Source organism: Podarcis muralis, chromosome 9 (assembly GCF_964188315.1).
Source record: "Podarcis muralis chromosome 9, rPodMur119.hap1.1, whole genome shotgun sequence".
Classification (NCBI taxonomy): domain Eukaryota; kingdom Metazoa; phylum Chordata; class Lepidosauria; order Squamata; family Lacertidae; genus Podarcis; species Podarcis muralis.
The window spans coordinates 44,320,710-44,341,812 of NC_135663.1; the positions used below are offsets into that span (position 1 = coordinate 44,320,710).

Here is a 21,103-nt window from a genome sequence, read left to right on the forward strand (position 1 = left end):
GTGACCTGTCCCCTAATAAAAAAATATTCAGGTACCCCATTGATCTGTCACCTGAGAGATTTAAATATTTGGACAAGGCTGTTCATAAGTCCTCATAAATTGGGCAAACAAGTAAATAGTTGGGTAAATCTTCAGGCACATATGCCCGCATGGGCAGACACTCTCTTCAGGGGGAATCTGGCAATCAATGGACCCCCCTTTTTCTAATACTGGCACATAAAAGACAGAGAAATTTTACTTCATGGTTTCACACGTAGTTTTCATATAAAATTTGTGCTGTATTCTGTCACCCATGGGATGGCATTTTAAACAAAATCTCAACATTATTTTTACAACACCACCTTAATATACAATTCACATAAATTCACCTTAAATAGAAAAATGTAGAGTTTTCCCACCTATAAATGTTTCAACTACCTTTTGTATTAATATCCTTTCAAAACTCCAAAAAGTTGGAAAATTCCCTATTTTATGTCAGCTATTAAAATAAGTTATTTGTTCTTTCTATGATTTTCCTGGTGGCAGACAAAAACATAAGGAAGGGGCAATATGAGGATATCAAACCTTTGTGGGTTTTAATATAACATTTAGGATTTTTCCTAGAGGTTTTTGTGAAATCTACTGAGTTAATGACTCTTAAGTCAATGATAGTGCTACTGTAATTTCCCTTATATGGTCAATCATGTGGGCAGAATACAGATCTCCATATAAGGGTTCACCCATTGTATTTCATCACAACTGAGTTGACCTGATACATCATCAGCCTTTGTTAGACTTGGTCACTAGTTTCCAGGGGAGGGGCGTGGAAAGCCAAGTGGTGCCACTACAGTTCACAACCTCTGAAAGGCCCATCAAGGCGGGTGGTGCTCCAGTTGCTAAGAGCTCAAAGAAGCACAGTAACAGACATGGCAAAATTCAGACCAATCAGGAGCATGACCCGTTGCCACCGCAGAAAGCCACAAAAGAGACGTCATGGAGGTGGATCTGGAGGAAAAAGGAGACAGCCTGGGAAAACAAAGAGAGGTGAAGACTTTTGTGCATCACTTAAACTTAGGGGGGAGCTACAGTTTTGTAACAAATTTGGCAGGTGGCAGCCTCCACTCATAAAAATGTGATTTACTTCTGAAGGAGCATTCAGGTTATTAAGCGTACTAAGTATTGATGGTGTTTTCTGTCTCTTTTCCAGGTCACAGGTCCCATGGTCTCAAGAGGCAGAGGCAGAGGAGACACGACTAAATTCCCTCTTCATGGTCTTCTCTGTTCTTGATCTGAAAAGCTGACCTTTCTAAAACTTCCACCAAACATGAAATTGAAGCAAATTTTCCATCAAGAGACCCAGGATGTCTTCCCAGGAATCAAGGAACAGAAAAACATTTGAGCAAGGCCGCCTGTCAATAAATGCTAGCATTTAATTCCTGTTTCATGTCTCATTCAACTGTAGGAGGGTGATGGCTTGATCGAAAGATATTTACACAACTTTACACAACTGTTGGTTTTTGACATTCACACTAATAGGTCAACATTGAGTTATCACTTCACGTGCAATAAAAATGCTCATGTTCTCTTGTATGTTCTGCTCACATAGAAATATATCTACCATATGACAATATACTGCAACTTAAGCATTAGGGACCATGATGCACCATATATTTTATACTGCAACTTATCTGGGGACTATCTGGACAATAACTAAATAAGTGAATGTGACAAGTATCAGAGGATTTTGGGATGAACTTTCCTTTTCCATATTGACTGTTCACTATCTATGAAACAGCACCTTTTCTCCATTGCTTGATTCCCCTAACAGTCTCTAAGGAATATGAACATTCCTTTTGGGTGAATCTCAGAACACTGAGACGTTACTAGGATAACCAACTGCCACTGGCTATTTCCCAACAAGAGAAGAGAGAAACCTTATACTGCAATTCCCATCTCAAAGCCACATTTCTGATCCTTCATATATACCGTATATATAATGGTTCTATTGCTTTTTATGCAACTAAAATGCCATAATGGAAAGCAGCCACTGACAAATCAACAAAATGAGTTTTGTTCTTGGATTTTGCAGTAGTTGTGAATCAACAGCTTCATCCAGACAACTGCAAGCAAGGGTACAGTCACTTAGAACTGACCCGATATTTTGCTACTTGAAGCAAAGGTCAAGTTGGTGCCTCACCCTGTTCCATGTACAAAATCCAACCACATTGAAATTGTACTTTGACCCTGGGGGGCAGGTCAGAATTCTCCGTGGCTCCCGAAGACAGCAGACTATCTTGGTGGGTTATATGGCTAGGTGGCCACACGGCTGTGTCATAACAACATAAGAATCGGCTGAATCAGGTCAGAAGTTCTGCCTTATGTTCTTATAGCAGTCGCCCAGGTCTTGTTTGTTGAGAGAGGAGGGACTTGGGGACAATGTGGGCGGGACAGGTGTATGCCCCTGCCTCCACAGCCGCTTTGAGCCCCCAGATATTCTTTTGAAAGTATTTTCTGTCTACCCTCCTGTTCTCCAGTATTTTCTTTTGGAGCCAATTTGAAATCAGCACAAGTGTATTTTCTTACACGGGGGATTTTCTCTTATTAGCCTCTTTATTTTCTTCACAAGTTCATCTCTTTCCTGCTCATTTGTTTCTGACTAATATTCCTGCCTTCCTGCCTTATTCTGTGCAGCTCTTCATGCATGGAGTAACTCTCTCCACCCATATATATATATATATATATATATATACACACACACACACATATATATACACACACACACACACATATATATACACATACTTCAAAATATGCACAAATAAGACTTTGCACAAATAAATGTCTTTTGGGTCTTGTCAGGGAACTGACATCAGAGCGAGAAGCGGAGGCAGGGCTCCCGAACGATGCTGGAGAGTGGAGCAGCAGGGGGGAAGGAATTCAGTGTAACACCAATAGGGAAGAGAGGGAGATGGAGGAATTGGTGACAGGGCTCCCAGACCCTTCACCCGAATCTAGTGGAGAGAGCGCTGGCACGCCCCTGCCTTCCCCTTACTTGCGCAGACGCGTTCCGCGCAGGGAACATAGGAGGAGACTTGGGGTCAAACAGCTTTTATGCTGGAAGAGGTTCAAGAGACGCCCACTGACGGATTCTGCAAGTGACTAACAGGTCACGGAACGCGAGCTCTGACCCTAAGCATGGTGGAGCAAGCAATCTAACTAAACCTAAGGCAATTTACGCACAAGTAACCCCACATAACCATTACAGGTCTTACCTTTCAAAAATTTGCATTACAATAATTCGCAAATGCCCACCTCCCAACAAATTATAAAACATACCATTCCTCTTGTAAATCAAACCAGCCAATTGGTCCATTTCTGTTAATTGAAGACATTTCCATAGCCTTTCTCATCCAGCTGGAACCAGAGACTCTTTCCACTTCTTGAGCCCAAACTACTCTGGCTGCGATCAGCAAGATCTTAACCAAAGACTCTTGTTCTTCAGATACTTCTGCCTTGATTCAGTTGAAAATAATCAACATAGTAACTCTCACTTTAATTGTGCGTGAGTACTTTTATTCCTTCTATAAATTTGAAGTACAGTGTCAGTTCAGGCCATCTGAATTAAATTACAGGCACTAATTTGGTTACATACTTTAAAACTTTTGCAACTGTCTTCTCCAACTGTTAACAAAGCAAGTTATATTCTGTGACACCATTTTAATTACTGAAATGAAGTGCAGATGGCCTGGGTTTCAGTAGTGGCTTGTAGGTGGTGTGCAAGTCTGGAGAAACCAGAAGCTCCAGTCACCACCAGTCCACCAGCTCCATCATCGATTATTAGTGGTTACAATTAGGGTTGGAGGAGAAATTTGATTTGTATCACATGTAAAGGTGAATTTACCCAAATCACAGTTTCTCGAACAATCTGAGAACAGAAACACAGCCATCCTTCCAAAATGGCACTCCTCTGAATTTATCAATGCACTTCTCAAACGATGCATACAGATAAACATTTGATGGAGTAAAGTGAGCATAAAAATGGATTGGTGAAAATTACATGCAAAAATACATTATATTAGGGGAAACTGTATACAAAAATGTATATATTAGGAGCAGCTCACACTAAAATGCTGATGGAGTCCAAACTCCAGAAACAACGGAGGAAAGCTTTCATGTATCCAACAGAAGAGAAAAAGAACTCTATTGAGATATATACAGTCTAAAGACTATTGAGATACATACAGTCTATGGACTTGGTTACATCAATATGGACAATAGTAGACCAAATGTGCAAATGACTAACTGGGCATTCTAATTAAAAAGTGATGCTAAAAGGATCAGATTAGGTAAGGAAACCAAGTGACATTCATTGAGTGTCACAAACAACAAGGAAAATTAAGACTGCCCACTAGCATACATGTATGTAAATCCAGGTTGAGAGGTATCTGTGGCCCTTCAGATGTGAACATGAACTCCCATAAGGCCCAGTCAGCATAGCCAGTGGTTGGTGCTGATGGGAGGTGGAGTCAATCTATGTCTGGAGGACCAGAAGTTCCCCATGCCTAATGTAAAGAAATGATCAAGCTGCAGATATGTATATGTAAAAAAGGAACATCTGCGCTCATTTCTGAAGTCAGGATTTGTTTGTGCTCTAAAATTATCTGGGTACATTTTATTTACACAAGTCTATGGCAAGTTTTGAACTCGGAGTGCTTTGTGCTTTTCAGAAGCTCTGGGTTATTTTCAAACAGACAGTTTGTACAGATTAAAATGAATTTATCAGCCCAGTAAATTATGAATAAATCATTGCTCCCTCGCACTAACCAACAATACCAGCTTGTCATCTCTTGGTGTAAATGAAAAAAATCCAGAATATTGAAGGCAGAGGGAGAAAAGGAACGTTTTGTTTTTTAAAAATGCTTAACAATAAAAAGTAGAAAACTGTGTCCTGTTTTTGAAAGGATATCCCTTGTGCTGACAGTCTTCCATGGCTTGATCTTGCTGGTGTCAAGTCAAGAGAGAGGCAGACAGGCCAAAGAAAACTCTGCCGAGATTGTATTTTAAGCAGGTCACCAAGTTTTTTGATTAGAAGAAAAGCTGTGAAACTAATCCAGATGAGATACCGAATCTTTGTTTATGTTCCACAAAGATAAAACTAAAATCTAACTCTCAGCAATAAGAAAAAGCCAGGAAGGTAAAAACTTCTTTATATTTTTTTTAAAAAGTTTTTTTTGTAACAGCTCCCCCCCCTTTTTTTCCCTTTTTGACAGTTGCCTGTGGAAAGCTGACGGAAGTGATCCTAACCTTGAGGTAAACTCCCTGAGCAGGGTAGGATTGCTTTTAAAGCCTCTTGTCCTGTTGGGGCACCATGCTGCCGGTGAGGTAATAACCATGCGCCCATGGGAGGTCTGGACTCTGCTTGCCTAAGGAGGAACATGAAATGGTATGTGGGGGGGGGGGGAGGTTAAGCCAGAATTCTGTGCTCTCTCAGGGTACAGCCCTACACCTGATAGTGGTGGAACATTTCGCTACTAAAATAGGTGGTATTGGTGAAAACTGGGTTCAAAGGAAGTCCCAGACAACTGCTGTGTCCTTCCCATAGGAGACACAGCCCCTAGGGGCCGTGGAGGCTTCGGCCCCCATAATAAAATATTTGAGGGGGCCAGGCCCATGCAAAGTTGATGGGAATTCCCATTCAAATGGTGTGTGCGCACATTGTGTCATGTGATCGATTATGCAGGGCGGGTCTTACCTGGACCCCCCCCCCTGAAATATTTTATTCAAAATGGCACCCATGTTCCTTACTCTCTATTCCCACTGGCGAAATAGAGAATCGCATCCTGACCAGCTCTGCAGCCAGTTATAACACACCTTGAAAGGGATATAACGGCATCATCCCTATTGACTTTGGGGCATCTCTTAAAGACTTTTATGCCCCTAGGCCTGTGGAGCTGCTTTAAGTTAATGCTTAGCCAATCATTTTAGTGATTATTTTGTATTGTTCTTATGGTGTTGCATGTCTTATGTTATATCTTGCTGTGTACTGCCTTACTGTTTTATATGAATTAGTGGTATAGACACATTTTTAAAAAACAAACAAACAAACAAATGCCTTGGCCCGGGAAGTGTGCAGGGTCAGCTGTTGACATTTTCTGAGGCAAAGGACAAGATGGTGTCCCCTCCCCTCCCATGTACAGAAGTCAGTTCAACAGGTAGTTGGCTCTTAGGGCTTGTCCACTCCAGAACAAAATGTGGACTGCCCCCAGTCCAGTGATGTCTGGGACCTTTATATCTGTGGTTTTCCAAATTTGAAATTTCCAGCCATTGGGGGGTGGCACATTTAAATAGGAGTAAATCCAGGATAATGCTGAGATGGGAAGGGGCTTCATGTGGACCTGTCTACTTGAATGGGGAAACAGGCCACAATCACACATTTGTGCCAAGCCATGGTTGGTCTTAGTGTGATGTATAAGCCAGGCCAAAGTTTCTGTAACATGAGTGGCGGTCCCCAAAAACTACTTTACATTTTCTTAGATTTTTAATGATCATTGCAGGACCAAATTCACCGATCGGTTTAGAGATAATGCCAAACACAGCTGGAAAGAATTCTCTGCGCAATTGGCTTCAGATGAACTCCAAACAGGAGGACTGCAAGCAAGCAGTCTTGTGGGTAACACTCTGTCTACCAGGAAACTATAATTTTATGAGAGGAAGCAGTTTCCTTTTGGCTTAGCGTCAAATGACTTGTTCCATTCAAGATGCTAATGATGCCGCTTCCAAGGAAGAGTGTCGCCCGCCTGCCCTCCACCACAACACACCCATTCCTAAAAATTCCAGTACTAAGGACACTTCAATTGATCTAAGATATGTAAGCCACACATACGTAAGCCACAAAGGGCAAATCTGAGACTTCTGTGGGGCCTAGTGCAAGCAAGAAGGAGGAGCTTCCCAGTGTAGACATCTAGGCTGCTAGAAACCTGTGGCACCTATCATCTGGAAGGCTGGGCTCTTCTAGGCTGGGCTCTTCTCTTGCCTCCTTTGGTTTGGAGTTATATGAGGGCGGTGTGTCTGTGTGTGTGTATGTACAGAGACTAATATGGTGGTGTGGCTGATTGTTTGCTGCCTGGCAGGTTGCCAGTGGGAAGTGATGTCTGTGTCTGTGGGTGGTCGGCCTGAGCAGAGCAGGCAGCTTGGGGAAGAGCTGCGAAAGGTACAAAGGAGCTTATGGGAGCTCCCCTCCATCCTCACTTGTCAGTGCAATTGACAAGATGAGAGATAAGGAGACTGTGAGCCCAGTAGGAGCATACTTAAGGAGCATATCTCCCTAAGAGCACCTCTGAATAAACATCTCTGCAAGTCTCCCTCTGCTTTATGTTAAATGATATGCTGATTGCTTCTGTATACTTGCCAACCGTTATGGAAAAATATTTGGCAGGGCACCTGAGATTGGAATTATGTGTAAGATTTTCTAGCATTCACATTGGCCTAGTTCTCTGGTAAGGTCAGGCGGCATGCTTGGAGCTCAGGTGACTGCACACACACACACACACACACACACACACACACACAGTCACACTGCACATAGCAAACGTGTGAGGGGGCAATGAGAACAAGCCTAATTCAGCCAGCACCACTTGTTTTTCTCTTCAACCTCCATAGATTGGAGGGTGATTGAAGGTTTGTTCACACATTACTCTGAACACAAGCACAAGCTGTCTCTTCACAGGTACAAGTGTCTGTGTGGAAAAGTGTACACTTGTTGATTTGCATAGCTCAGCTACTACCTACACAGACTGTACCCTGATTGAATGCTACATGTGAGTAACTGTATGAGTGTACAGATCTACAACTTGTTTACACAGATGCCTTGATTGTACTCTCATGGACTGCAACATGTTAACACCCTTTATGTGAAGCAGGGAGCCTCCTGTATGCACCTTTCTGAATCTTTTTCCAGAGAGATTTTACCTGGGATTGGCCACTTTCCGCCATTCTTATTTTATAGCCCTGTTCAAGCAGGAACCCCCCGTGCAGTTTCAATTGTGTGCAGGAGAGACTGAGAGTGCATTCTCTGGCCCCTCCCTTTCAGTTGGATCCACCTGGTCCCACCTCTCACCTCCTTAGATCTCTATACAATTTAGATCGTGCTGGATACTGAAATGGCTTTTACTCTTGGGTGAATAAACTTTAGGGATTTCGAAGCCATTGTGTACTGATTCGTTTCCACAGCCTTGCCTGCCAAGTTAAAAAAGAAAGAAAGAACAGAACTACGAGGAAAGAGCATTGTTGAATTGCAATTATTAGGTTATGGTGGTTTGGGCTGGTCAGCATCTTCATAAAAAGAAGCTATGGGCAATTAAACAATTGTAAGACACAGCTGCAACATACGACTTTTAAAAAGGAGAGAGCTCTGCCTCAGATTCAGGAAGTCAGGCAGGCAGCTCAGAGAACTAAAGCCTAAATAGTAAAACATATATTGCCTATACAGATTATGTACAAAAACATTACAGAGATATCCATGATGTACAAACTCTGATAAGAAAAACAGCCTAGAAAAAGGTTGCACAAAATGAAAATGAAAATGCATGGAGAAGATTTATTGCTCTTTTGCAAATGGGTAGCTGATCACTTTCCCCATTTCTTTTGTAGGATTTCATTAGATGCCAAATGTCCTGTGCAACCTCAGCAGTTGACATCAAATGCCATATGAAGCCTGGGGATCTATCTATGAAAGTGCATGTGCTGATGTGCATCAGTGTTCGCCCTGCTCTTTCCCGGTACAGTACAGAACAAGTACTTCTTGCTCAGGAAGAATTTGTGTAGCACATTCTCTCTTGAACAAGATTATGATGCTATTACCCTGTTTATAAGCAGGGTTGATAGCTAGCAAATTAAGATACTTGAATAATCAGTAGGAAAGCTACAGTATTGGGCAGCTATGTGCTCAAATGCGCATATTCACCGTGATCCAACTGAGGCCGCATGAATAGCTATAAGGATTCACTGTGTGCAGAATTCCTGATTCCAGAAAGGCTCGTCCAGCAACCACAGCCTGGGTGTGCACAACAGTCGGATTACTGGCAATAACACAAACCATATATTCAGAGGTAGGAGGGTAGAATGTGGGGAGAGAAGATTGGATTAAAGTTATTTTCCTCCACCCAAACAATGGATTTATGTTACCAATAATCTGCCTTGCACTGCTAGACAGGGCTGCTGCTCAGGCATACGGTTGTAGTAGGACCATTATCTATCTTTCTGTTAAATAAAGCAGGCCCAAATTCCAGTAACTGCAAGTAATAAATGGCTACAGTTATTCTACATGTCTTATCTGGCCAGCTAAGTGGTGAACAGATGATCATGAGACAGTAAGACTAGAAATTATGACTTTTTAGTTCAATCAATAAAATATTCACTTTGACAGAGACCTATTTTGATTTAATAAATGATTGCTGTGAGGCTATATAAACTAGATATTTTGATGATGATGATGATGATACAGGGGGAATGTGACATAGTGCGTGGAGAACACTAGATTGGAATGCTCCATACACAGTTTGGCAAGGCTTTCAAAAGAGATCTATTTAAATTAAAAATTAAATTGTGTTGGCATGCCTTCAGATATTAGACAACATTTGAATGTACCTGGCTTCCATGTCAGTGCACTATACTAGGCGGTCTTATTCTGCATATTCTATTCTGCACAGTAAAACCAAGACAGATATTGTTAAAAATTATTTCAGCAGTTGTTCTTAATAGAAGTTCTTCCAGTCATTTTAGAAAGCAGCACACAGAAAGAGAAAGTTGTCATTCTTATTTTTCCTATTATTATTATTATTATTATTATTATTATTATTATTATTATTACTAAAGACATTATCTTTGCAATCCATGAGTGAAGATTAAGCAGCGAGAGGACTGACCCTGATCTTCTCTGTATGTTCGTTGCTTAAAGGACATTGGCAGGAAATGGTCAGCCTGAGGACACAATGAAAGGAAACAAACGCAGCAGAAAAAGTTTCACTGATAACATGTGATCGGAGCTGGTGAGCAGCTTCAGCCGGTCATCCAGCTATTCAGGCCAAAGTCTCAAAAGCACAGTGCTGACTCCAACAAGAATGTGTCAGAGAAGCATGTGCAGGGCTGGTGAATGACACCTGACACACGGCAGGTGGGCGGGGAGGGAGGGAAAATGCTTTTTGCAAATTACCATATTGTGCAATGCACTTCTTGTTTAATCAGTCAACGTCCATTTGAGAATGCTTCTTTTGGAATGAATTGAAAGGTGGCCGTGTTTCAAGAGTAATAATATATGCTTTATGAAAGACGGAATCATAGACATAGTGGGTGCTCAGTTAGCAAAAACAACCATTCATTCCATCTCTTTGTATCTTAGCAATTGAAAATACACAACGCTAGGAGTCAGCTGCTTGCTTCAAGATATCCATATAGACTTCTCACCTGTATAGGGTGTCCAGTTCTTGTAAGGCTTGCTGAGCCAATCGGAAGGGGTATTAGAATAGAACAAGCAATATTCTCAGTAGCGTGCTCAACCTGGGTCCTTTTCTACAGTGGAGGCCTCACAGAGAGAGGGGGAGAGAGAGATAGGAAGAGAGTGCACGATTGTATAGGGACCTCCAGACTAAGCATGAGGAAACTAAGTGGCTTTCTGGATGTTCTTTGACTCCCATCAGGCCCAGCCAGCAGCCAATGGTCAGAGATGATGGAAGCTGCAGTTCAAGAACTTCGGAAAGGCCACACCCCTGCTGTCCAACTTGTGGTTCAACAGACAGAAGTGCGCCACCACCTATGACCTGCTCGCTTGAGAAATGTAAGTCCCATATTTCTACTGGTAGTATCTTCTTAGCATAAGCAGAAGAGGCCAACATTAGTTTAAAGTATTTATACATCTCTCTTTAGCTGAAGAGACCCCTACAAACATCAGTCGTTGTCTAAGACTCACACTAGATCCCAGGGAAAGCACTGAAAAGCATTCGTGACTTGTATAATTACTATACAGTCATTCCTCGGGTTGCGAACGTGATCCGTGCAGGAGGCAGCCTGAAGCAGCCTGAAGTGCTGCCTCTACACACACGCATGATGCGATTCAGTGCTTCTGCGCATGCACATTATGTCATTTTGTGTTTCTGTGCATCCGCAAGCGCCGAAACCCGGAAGTAACTTGTTCCAGTACTTCCGGGTTCGGCGCAGTCTGCAACCTGAAAACGCGCAACCCATAGCGTTCGTAACCCGAGGTATGACTGTATAAAGAGCCATGTCAGGATATATGTACACAAATCAGGGAGCCAAAATATAAAGACTTTAAACAATGGGAACCAAAGGAGCTAAACGACAGCACGAATCTTCAAATTTTTCATAACAGACAGGGCCTATAAGGGAAAGGGACCTGTGTTACAATTTTTACCTGGCACAGATAAATGATGCTTTGCTAATGGGTATCTGGTTCGCCACTGAGACTAATAGGATGCTCAATGAAATGGATCCGACATCTGATCCAGCTTCCTATTCTTAGGCATGTTCACACATTACATTCAACTGGGTTAGGGAAGAAATTCAATTCACATTTAAAGGTGAACTTACTAATTTGCATTTTACAAAACAACACACAAACTGAAAGACGCAAAAAATTGTGCTGCTCTGAAGTTTGCAATGCACTTCTCCAGCCAAGTATTATTTACCAAAAAAAAAATCATACAGTGTGGCTGTAGATTCATATATTAGTGAAAATAACACACAAACCCCCATTGTATTATGGGGAAATGCTTTTCAAAAATGTATATATCAGAATAAATTCCATACGAGAATGTGTAAGGAGATTTGCACTAAAATGCTGATGAACAAAGCTTTAAAAAATGGATTGCAAATTAATGTGGAGAACCTCAGATTGGAAAAATGAGAAACTGTGAGAAGGCAAAATTGACTCCAACATATTCACTCAATCCTACATTCAAAGAATGTACAACACAGTAGATGAGCTATACAAATTAACAAGTATAATAATAATAATAATAATAATAATAATAATAATAATAATAATAATAATATTTATACCCCGCCCAGCCACTCTGGGCAGCTTACAGCTTACACATAAAAACATACAGTGGTGCCTCGCAAGACGAAAAGAATCCGTTTTTTCGTCTTGCGAAGCAAGCCCATTAGCGGCTTAGTGGCTTAGCGCTATTAGCGGCTTAGCGGATCAGCTGATAAGTGGCTCAGCGGCTTAGCGGATCAGCTGATAAGCGGCTTAGCGGATCAGCTGTTAAGCGGCTTAGCGGATCAGCTGATAAGCGGCTTAGCGATCAGCTGTTAAGCAGCTTAGGGGCTTAGGGGATCAGCTGTTAAGCGGCTTAGCAGATCAGCTGATAAGCGGCTTAGCGGCTTGGGGCAAAGGGGGGGGGAGGAAAAAAAACCTGCAGGAACTCGCAAGACATTTTCGTCTTGCGAAGCAAGCCCCTAGGAAATTTGTTTTGCAAAGCACCTCCAAAACGGAAAACCCTTTCGTCTAGTGGGTTTTCCGTCTTGCGAGGCATTCGTCTTGCGGGGCACCACTGTAGTAAAATGTCAAACTTTAAAAACTTCCCAATACACCGCTGCCTTCAGATGCCTTCTAAAAGTTGCACAGTTCTTTATCTCCTTGATATCTAATGGGAGGGCGTTCTACAGGGAGGGTGCCACTACTGAGAAGGCCCTCTGCCTAGTGTAAACTCTTTCAAACACCTTCACATGTGCAAAGACACTCTGTGTTCAGAGTAATGTGTGAACAAGCAATTTAAGAGACATTACATGAGTGAAAAACACCTTTTACATGTGGAAGAGCACTTTGGGGTCCAACAAATAGTTTTTTTTCTCTCATTGAGAGAGAGGGCGTCCAGTAATGATGTGAAATCACTACATATTATTCTTTAGAAGAGCTCTAACTTTTTCTGTTGTTTTTTTTCCCACCTTTCAAAATGCTGCCAGGGATAACATGCTTTCTAGTTAATACGTAATAAAAAGTACAATGCCTTTCATATAATCATCCAGGAAAAACAGGATTTGGGTCAGTTAATTTCAAACAGGCTTCAATGGCCTTTCCAGCTGGCAATGGCACCAGTATCAAAACGCCTGGCAGAGCTATCAGTCTTCAGATGTGATGGTACGATCAAATTATGAAGGAATGAGAGACAATACAGAGGAGAAGTCAGTACTTTATTGCATCCTTGTCATGGTTTGAAAGCTGGATTCGCACCAAAATGATTTCCGTATCTTGATCACAGTTCTGGCACTGCTCTTTTTGACTGCCAAACACTCAGGACTCCCCTGTCCTAAAATATTGGAATCGTGGAAGGCTGAGCTTCCCTTTCAAATATAAACTTAATGGGGCTTAGCCATCATCCTACATTGGGGGTACTAAAAAGCAGAGGGCAGTAGCTAGGATCCTCCCAAATTGAAGTAATGAATCTGGTCACTGCATTAAAGTAAAGGTACCCCTGCCCGTACGGGCCAGTCTTGACAGACTCTGGGGTTGTGCGCTCATCTCACTCTATAGGCCGGGAGCCAGCGCTGTCCGCAGACACTTCCGGGTCACATGGCCAGCGTGACGAAGCTGCTCTGGCGAGCCAGCGCAGCACACGGAAACGCCGTTTACCTTCCCGCTAGTAAGCGGTCCCTATTTATCTACTTGCACCCGGGGGTGCTTTCGAACTGCTAGGTTGACAGGCGCTGGGACCGAGCAATGGGAGCGCACCCCGCCACGGGGATTCGAACCGCCGACCATGCGATCGGCAAGCCCTAGGCGCTGAGGTTTTACCCACAGCGCCACCCGCGTCCCTGGTCACTGCATTAGTGGATCTAAAATCTACCTTTCCCTATGTGGTTGTGGCTAGTGTGTGTGTTTATTTGAAAGAACCCTGCATTTGCAAAACGCCACCTAAATATATTAGGAGTAAAGTGTTTTGCAAAATTTTGGCAAGGTCTGAAGCGTTAAAAGGGAAATCTGGCTTTGTGTACCACAGGGATAGATAATGTGATGCCCTGCAGAGGCTGTTTGGCTCCAACTCCCATCAGCCCCAGTCAGCATGGCCAGCAGCTAGGAATGCTGGGAGCTGGAGTCTACCAACATCTGCAGCACAGCTACCTTTGGCTTAGCAAAAGAAAAAGAAGGAAACAACACAAAAAGCAACGGAAATACTTCATTTTGGCTGTCAGACTTCGCAAGGAGGAGCGAATTTCCAAAACTGAGTCGACACTGGTGTTATAAAATTGGAGATGAAGCTCAAAGTTTATGTTCTAAGTGTGATAACTCTCAACATATCGAATGCCAGTTGCTTCTGCTTGGAGGCCAGCATGGGAGACTATAGCCGTATAAGGGCACCTCACATCTCCTGGCAACCACGTTGTTAAGGACAGATTACTTTTGTACAGTATGAAATTATGAAAGGAGAAAGAGTGAGAAAGCATATTTTTAAAAGGCAATTATAAATGAACAGAGGGCAGCGCTGTCATGTTGCACTTTCCTTGTGTACATTGCTTTTTTAGGCTGGGGAGTGCTTCTGACATTACAAAGTGAAATAACAAATTCCCTCTTTTATTGTTTATTGAAAAGAGTCTTGCCTTTCTTTCCCCCTCTGGAACAAAACTCCCACATTCCTTCAGGCACTAACAAGGACACCATGGGCATAGCCAGGATTTTTGTTATGGGGGGCAGGCCTTTTGTTGGTGGGGGCAGAACCTCAGTTAGCTATGTATTTTTATTGATTTTTATTGATTTAGGGGGGCAGCTGCCCCTCCCTGCCCCCCCGGGCTATGCCCATGAAGGACACTGCATTGTTCCACTTGTGGATGGGCTATAGCTCAGTGGCAAAGCATCAATCTGCATGCTAGAAGGTCCTAGGGAAGAGATGGTGCCCTGCACCACCTTTATATTTTAAAGAAGAACCATAGCTCACTGGTAGGGTATTGGCTTTGCATGCAGAAGGTCCCAGGAGGTTCGATTCCTACTACATCCAGGTAGGACTGGGAATATCCCCAGCCTGAATCCTGAAGATTCGGTGCCAGTCCATGTGGACAGTACTGAACTAGATTCACCAGTGGGCCTGACTCAGTTTAATGCAGTTTCCTATGTTCCCATGTTTCCTCTCAAAAGGATTTCTAGGAGACACTCACCTGTGTTGAAAGATGGGCTCAGTCATCTAGGACGTGTTTCATAGACCTCTAAACAGTCCATCTGTGTTTATTGAAAGTTTGTTGGGTGGGCAAGCTGCCTCTTCATGTTGAGGCAAAACCTCCTTGGCTTTCAACCCAGTATTCCCATTTACTCCGAAACCTACGAGTTACAACTGAGTAACTGGCTACTTTTCAATGAAGAATGAAGGGAAAGAGCTTCCAGGCTGAGTGTGACTTCGCCAGCCCAGCTTCCTTCTGGAATATTCGTTTTCCGTTAGGAATGCAGTTCTGTGGCACTGAAATTCACTCTTTCTCTCCCCCCTCTGTTGTAATTTTGGCTTTTTAAAAATAATGCAGAAAATAATATACATTTCAAGGGAGTTAACATTTGGTCCCCACCCTTTTTCTGCCAAGTCAACCAACCATCAGTAGTTTAGTTGGACTGACATGTGGAAAAAGAATGAAAAAGCTTTGAATTCCAAGCTTCGAGACACTCAAACACTGATTTATCAGTACTTCATGTAATGGATGAAGCCATACTGGACAAGGTGAATGAGGAAATAGGTAGTGATAGGTAAACTCCCTTTCTTACAGTATTGACTTTGTCAGTATGAGCTTTTTTAGAACATGTCGTTTGTGTGTGCACCTTTTCATCTTGCCGTCTTGCCTCTCTTCCCAAAACAACCATATCCAGGAACAAAAACCGCATCAAACATTTGTATGAAATAGACAGAAGTGACTCAAATAGAGTAGACATTTGCCAAAGAAAAGGCTTTAGATGGGTGGTCTGGACATGTCAATAACAGCAATCAGTGAACGTTCCACTGAGAAGAATATTAAAGAAATTCTGCAAGCGCACTTACTGGCATTGTAGTTCATATTTCATTTCACAACAATCAGTGAGATTATTGGTGAGGTTAAGGGGTTTAAACTTTTGCACATATGCCTACAAAGCAGCTGGCTTTGGGTGCCGATTGGCTGTATGCCAACTGCGCGTGCGCAGAATTGCATTCTGCTTTCTTTGCTGATGAAGAAACCTTGTAATTAAAAACATTCGCAGCATTGTTACAAATGAATGCTAGAAATAGTTATGAGCATACTTCACTTGCACTGCAATTGAATATACCCACTTACCAGGAATAAGCCCTATTGAATTTAACAGGACTCCTGATTAATATGTAGGATTTCTGTGTTAATACTTAAATTAGATGTTGATACTAAATTAGATGTTAATACTAAATTAGATGTTCATCTTACAAGACGCAGAGTCTTATAAGTTTAAGCTACAAGTTCAACAAACAATAGGTGGATCCAGTGCAGACCTTTTGTAAGTGGATTCCCAGGTAAGTGGGAATGCAGTTTTTGCTGATTCTCCTTCCTGAGATCTCCTCCTTCCCCTCCCATGCTATTCCACAGAATCCCTGAGCTACAGCAGAGGGCTGCAGAGAGAAATGGCATTGGAAACTCCCGTCTCCGCCTGCCCATCCTTCCATGAGTAGATCTCTGGTCCATCAGTAGATCTAGCCCAAGTGCATTTGATATAAAAACATCTAGTATGATAGACAATCCATGGAGGTCAAAATGCATTGCATTTCTTTCTCTTCTCAAATTGCCTATTTTCTGGTTTTACATCTGAAATTCAGATTTTCCTTTAATTCTTTAAGTTATAGCCACTGTCTCAGATCTTATGGGGTATGAGATCTTACTCAGCCCTCAGTGGAATAGAAGCAGACATTGACTTTATAACTTTTTACAAATGTTTAAAATCCCGTTGTCTTCCATACAATTCCCCCAAAACTAGTCAATTTCAAAGAAAGAGGAAGAGACATCATCTTCCTATGAGCAAAGATTTGGATCAGAGGACTTCCTTTTAATTTCTGACTATTGTCCTCATATTTCATTCCTTTTTGTCATGAAAACAACATCTTCCTAGATCCTTCTTTAGACAGAAAGGAAACATGCTGGAAACATTATTAATGTGACCTAACATAAACTCCTTATTTAAACAGAAAATCCAAATAAGATTTTACCATAGGGGGGAGAATTTTCTGATTTAATGTGTTTTTACAAGCACTTGAGAGGAAGAAAAAATAAAAATGATCAAGTAAACAAGATAAAAAGGCTGACCTTTGGGACATTATCTAAAGGCAGCAAGCAATGTAGAAGAAATGTTTGGAAAAATTATCAGAATTATGTTTTCTTTCTTTACTGGGGGGAGGGGGAATGCAGGGAAAATGAAAATGAAAAAGCACAACCCAGTAAAATGTACAGCCAAAATGAAGAATAGTTTAGAACTTGAAAGGAAAAGAAAATGAGATACAAAAATATATAACTATGTTCCATATGGTAAAATTAGGGTAGCATATGTAGTACCGTACTACTACAGCCTCCCTTCACTCAAAACGGATGCTATCTCAAGCAGTTTACAGTAAATAGGCCAGTTATAGATTAGGGCTAATTCAAACCAGAATCCCCAAAATTATCTGTGTTATGGAGAAGTTAAACAAACGGCATATATATTTGTGTATGTATGCATTAAAAACCTTGTCTATTGTAGATTCTGCTTAACAGTTTTCCATCACCTTGCACTGGGAGTCCCAGGATTCTCCTGCCCCATATGTTGTTTTTTTTTATTGTACAGGTCAGTCAAAATATAGTTAAACATAATTAATAAAAAAGGGGAGCAGATAATGTATACTGTAAATAGTTTATTAAGCATGTAATCGGTCAGTATTGCACAACACCTTCATTCTCATGATTTGCAAATCATAGCCAATTCTCATATATATATATATATATATATATATATATATATATGCACTTGGCTGTTAATGATAATTGTGGAATAGATTTATTTATATTATAGAACGCTCCTGTTGAGATGTCCATTCTATAATGTTTATGGATTACTTCCGCAAATATAATTATATACACGAAAAGTGTAATATATGATGGAGGGATTTTTTTTAGAAGTGCCAATCCCAAAGAGCCCATAGGAGATGCTGTCTCATGCATGTTGGCAAGATGACAAGCCACACATGTGAGGAAATGACTAATTAGCAAGGGGACATGGGGATCTGATATTGCCCCCATTGGTAGAGACATGTCATGGAAAGGCCTGGGTGTTCTTAATTACAGAGGAAATAGCGCCACCCGCCTGCCCCAGTGGTCAAGGGTCATGGAAAAATGAAGAGAGTTCCTCAGATACACCTTTATTTCACACATTGGTGGCAGTCCCTACAAAAAGAATGAAAAGACCCAAATCTAGAAACACCTGTTGTTCAAATTCTTACTTCAAAATAAATCAGTCAGTCCAGAGAGTGCTTGTTCTATTGCTTTACAAGGCGGAGGAAGTACACTGCTCAGCCGGAATGATTTTTGCTTTTGCATTTTTGTTGCCATGGTGGGAAGGAAGAGGCAGATACCAATAAATGGGATTTAAACAGGCAGCAGTAAATGGGATTCAAACGGGCTTCATTGAAGGGACACAGCATATATCAGGGGTCAGCAAACTTTTTCAGCAGGGGGCCGGTCCACTGTCCCTAAGACCTTGTGGGGGCCTGAACTATATTTTGAAAAAAATAATAATGAACACATTCCTATGCCCCACAAATAACCCAGAGATGCATTTTAAATAAAAGGACACATTCTACACGCTGATTCCTGGACCATCCGTGGACCAGATTTAGAAGCCGATTGGGCCGGATCCAGCCCCCGGGCCTTAGTTTGCCTACCCATGGCATATATGCATGGGCGTATGAGCATGAGCACATTGTTCTCACACTGACACTGATTCACAAAGCTTGACATTCTCTTAATAAGAACACTGCAGTGAAAACTGCTTATTCAAGTATGTTATCCATGCTATCTCTATTCATTGAAGCTGAATCCAGATTAAGACCCCAGTCCTGTACTTTACTTAGCTGGGAACAACACCGTTAAACTAAACAAAATTTGAATGGGATCGCACTGTCAGTCCTTTGAACTTGGTTCCCATTGAAATGAGTGGGGCGAGCTATTCATGCCTTAAGTCCCATTGGTTTCAGCATAAACTGGGTTCCACTAAGAGGCTGCAGGCCTAACCCTATTTACATGTAAGCTAGCCACAATGGCTATGTTCTGCCTCTACTGTCAGAGGCAACTTGCCTCTGAATAGCAGTTGCTGGGAACCACAGGCAGGGGGAATGCTATTGCAGTCAGGTTCTGCTTGTGATAGCTATGTGAACAGTGTGGGGGGCTAGACGGAACCTATTCTATTTTTTACCATTCCAATCACTTCTGGAGCAGATCTGGAAATCATTGGGGATTGAGGGTGTGTGTGTGTGTGCTTGAAGAGAGAAAGCCTTCCACTCAAAGAGCCACTGCTCTTGTTGTGCTTTCTTTATCCAAGGTCAGACAACCTGCTTGGAAACTTGAGCTTCCCCGCATTTATCTGACTCCTGCACATGTCAGCTTTATTTACATGTGTTATGGTTATAGCTGCCAAGCAGTGTAATTTTAATCATCCTTTACACTTGACAGAGAGCAGAAACATTATTCAAATATTCAGATAGAATATCATTTCATATAAATAAATGGCCTACAGATTCAGGAGGAATATATAGCTAACATATCCTAGAATGTAACAAAACAAAACAAAAAGCTGTGTGTTTATTTTGAATTCTTGATCTTGCTCTCTGGCTTTAGCCATTGCTTTTGGGGAAAAACCACCATAATATCACCTATCAAAAGTTTCGGTGCAAAGTGATGTTACAGAAAACGCAACTATATTGCCCACTTTCAGGCCACGGGAAAAGTGAAATGCTAATTATTTGACCTTTCCTTTGACAAAACAGAAAGGGTCAGAACTATGTGATCAATATACTTCTTTCTCTTCAAGCTTCTCTCTCCTGCAATATTACTTAATAGTGTATTCATTTCACACTTATATTTCCCCCTCTAGGGTAAAAATTAGGAATAAGTCTGAACTACACACCATTTTCAGGGAACATTTTATTCAGAGTTAACAAACTGTTGTTGCTGTTTTAGTTTTTGTTGTGATCGTTTCTTTGTCATCATCGTCTCATGAGAGACCAGGATGACTAACCATGAAAATCAGCTTTAAAAATGAAAGTGGAAAATGCTGTCCCCACTTTTTTGGATAATTTTTATTATGGCTGTAGAAACAGACCTGTTTCTTTAAAGGTATACTGGTGTTTCAAGCTCTTTTAAACAATTTCATTTGCTTTTAAACAATTTCATTTCATTATCTCACAGTCAGATATGATTGGTTGGCATAGTGATGTCTCCTAGATCGGTCCAAAAGCCTTGAATAGTTCAGACCACCCTTATGACTAATCCAGTAAGGATTGTCCTCATTCACAGTTGTCCGTTTGCCCTCAGGGATGTGCCTAAATGGCAGGTGTTGGGAAACAATGGTACTAAATCAGCTCAAAAAAGTTTGTTATTGAGGCAATTTGGGAAATTGTCAGTTATCTTTTCTCCCTGACATAAAAAGTATCCTAAACAGATTCAGAAGGGTAGAGTACTGACATAAATTCGTAATTAAATACCAGAATCTATATTCAGAAAAAATAGAGTTCTGAAAGTAGCATAATGTTAACAACACTTACATAAATATATGTTTGATCTAAACTGCATTACTTTTTTCTTAAGTAGCAGTCTGAAACAGCAGCAAACATTTCAATCCACCTGCCTCTGCGAGGTTAACAGTGTATTTGGATTTACTAATAGGAAGAGCAGCTTTTCATTTTCTGGATCAAAACCAATTTTTTGCGTTTCAGCAAAGAAGATTTTCCCCATGAGAAATGAAGAACTAATGCCATATATATTACAATCACTTTCAAGGATACCTATCCTCAGTTACAGTGCTGCAGAGAAGTACAAACACATGTAAGTCTCTCAGAATAAAACAGGAATAGAAATCCATCACATTGCTCTTTATAATCTCACAGAAATG

The 21,103-nt window shown here is 41.4% G+C and overlaps 1 long non-coding RNA gene across 10 annotated transcripts in view; it reads left to right on the plus strand.

Annotated features, from left to right (window-relative positions):
- Positions 1 to 21,103, plus strand: part of LOC114603819 (uncharacterized) — a 110,590-nt gene that overhangs the window by 70,066 nt on the left and 19,421 nt on the right. For 4 of the 10 annotated variants that reach the window (XR_013394212.1, XR_013394207.1, XR_013394222.1 and 1 more), the window contains exons 3-4: positions 10,674 to 10,810; positions 16,561 to 16,677. This is a non-coding gene — a long non-coding RNA (uncharacterized LOC114603819). Of the gene's footprint in view, positions 1 to 423; positions 1,024 to 1,186; positions 1,393 to 10,673; positions 10,811 to 16,560; positions 16,678 to 21,103 lie in introns of those variants that run through there. The other 6 variants (XR_013394225.1, XR_013394213.1, XR_013394208.1 and 3 more) reach the window with 3 other exon arrangements.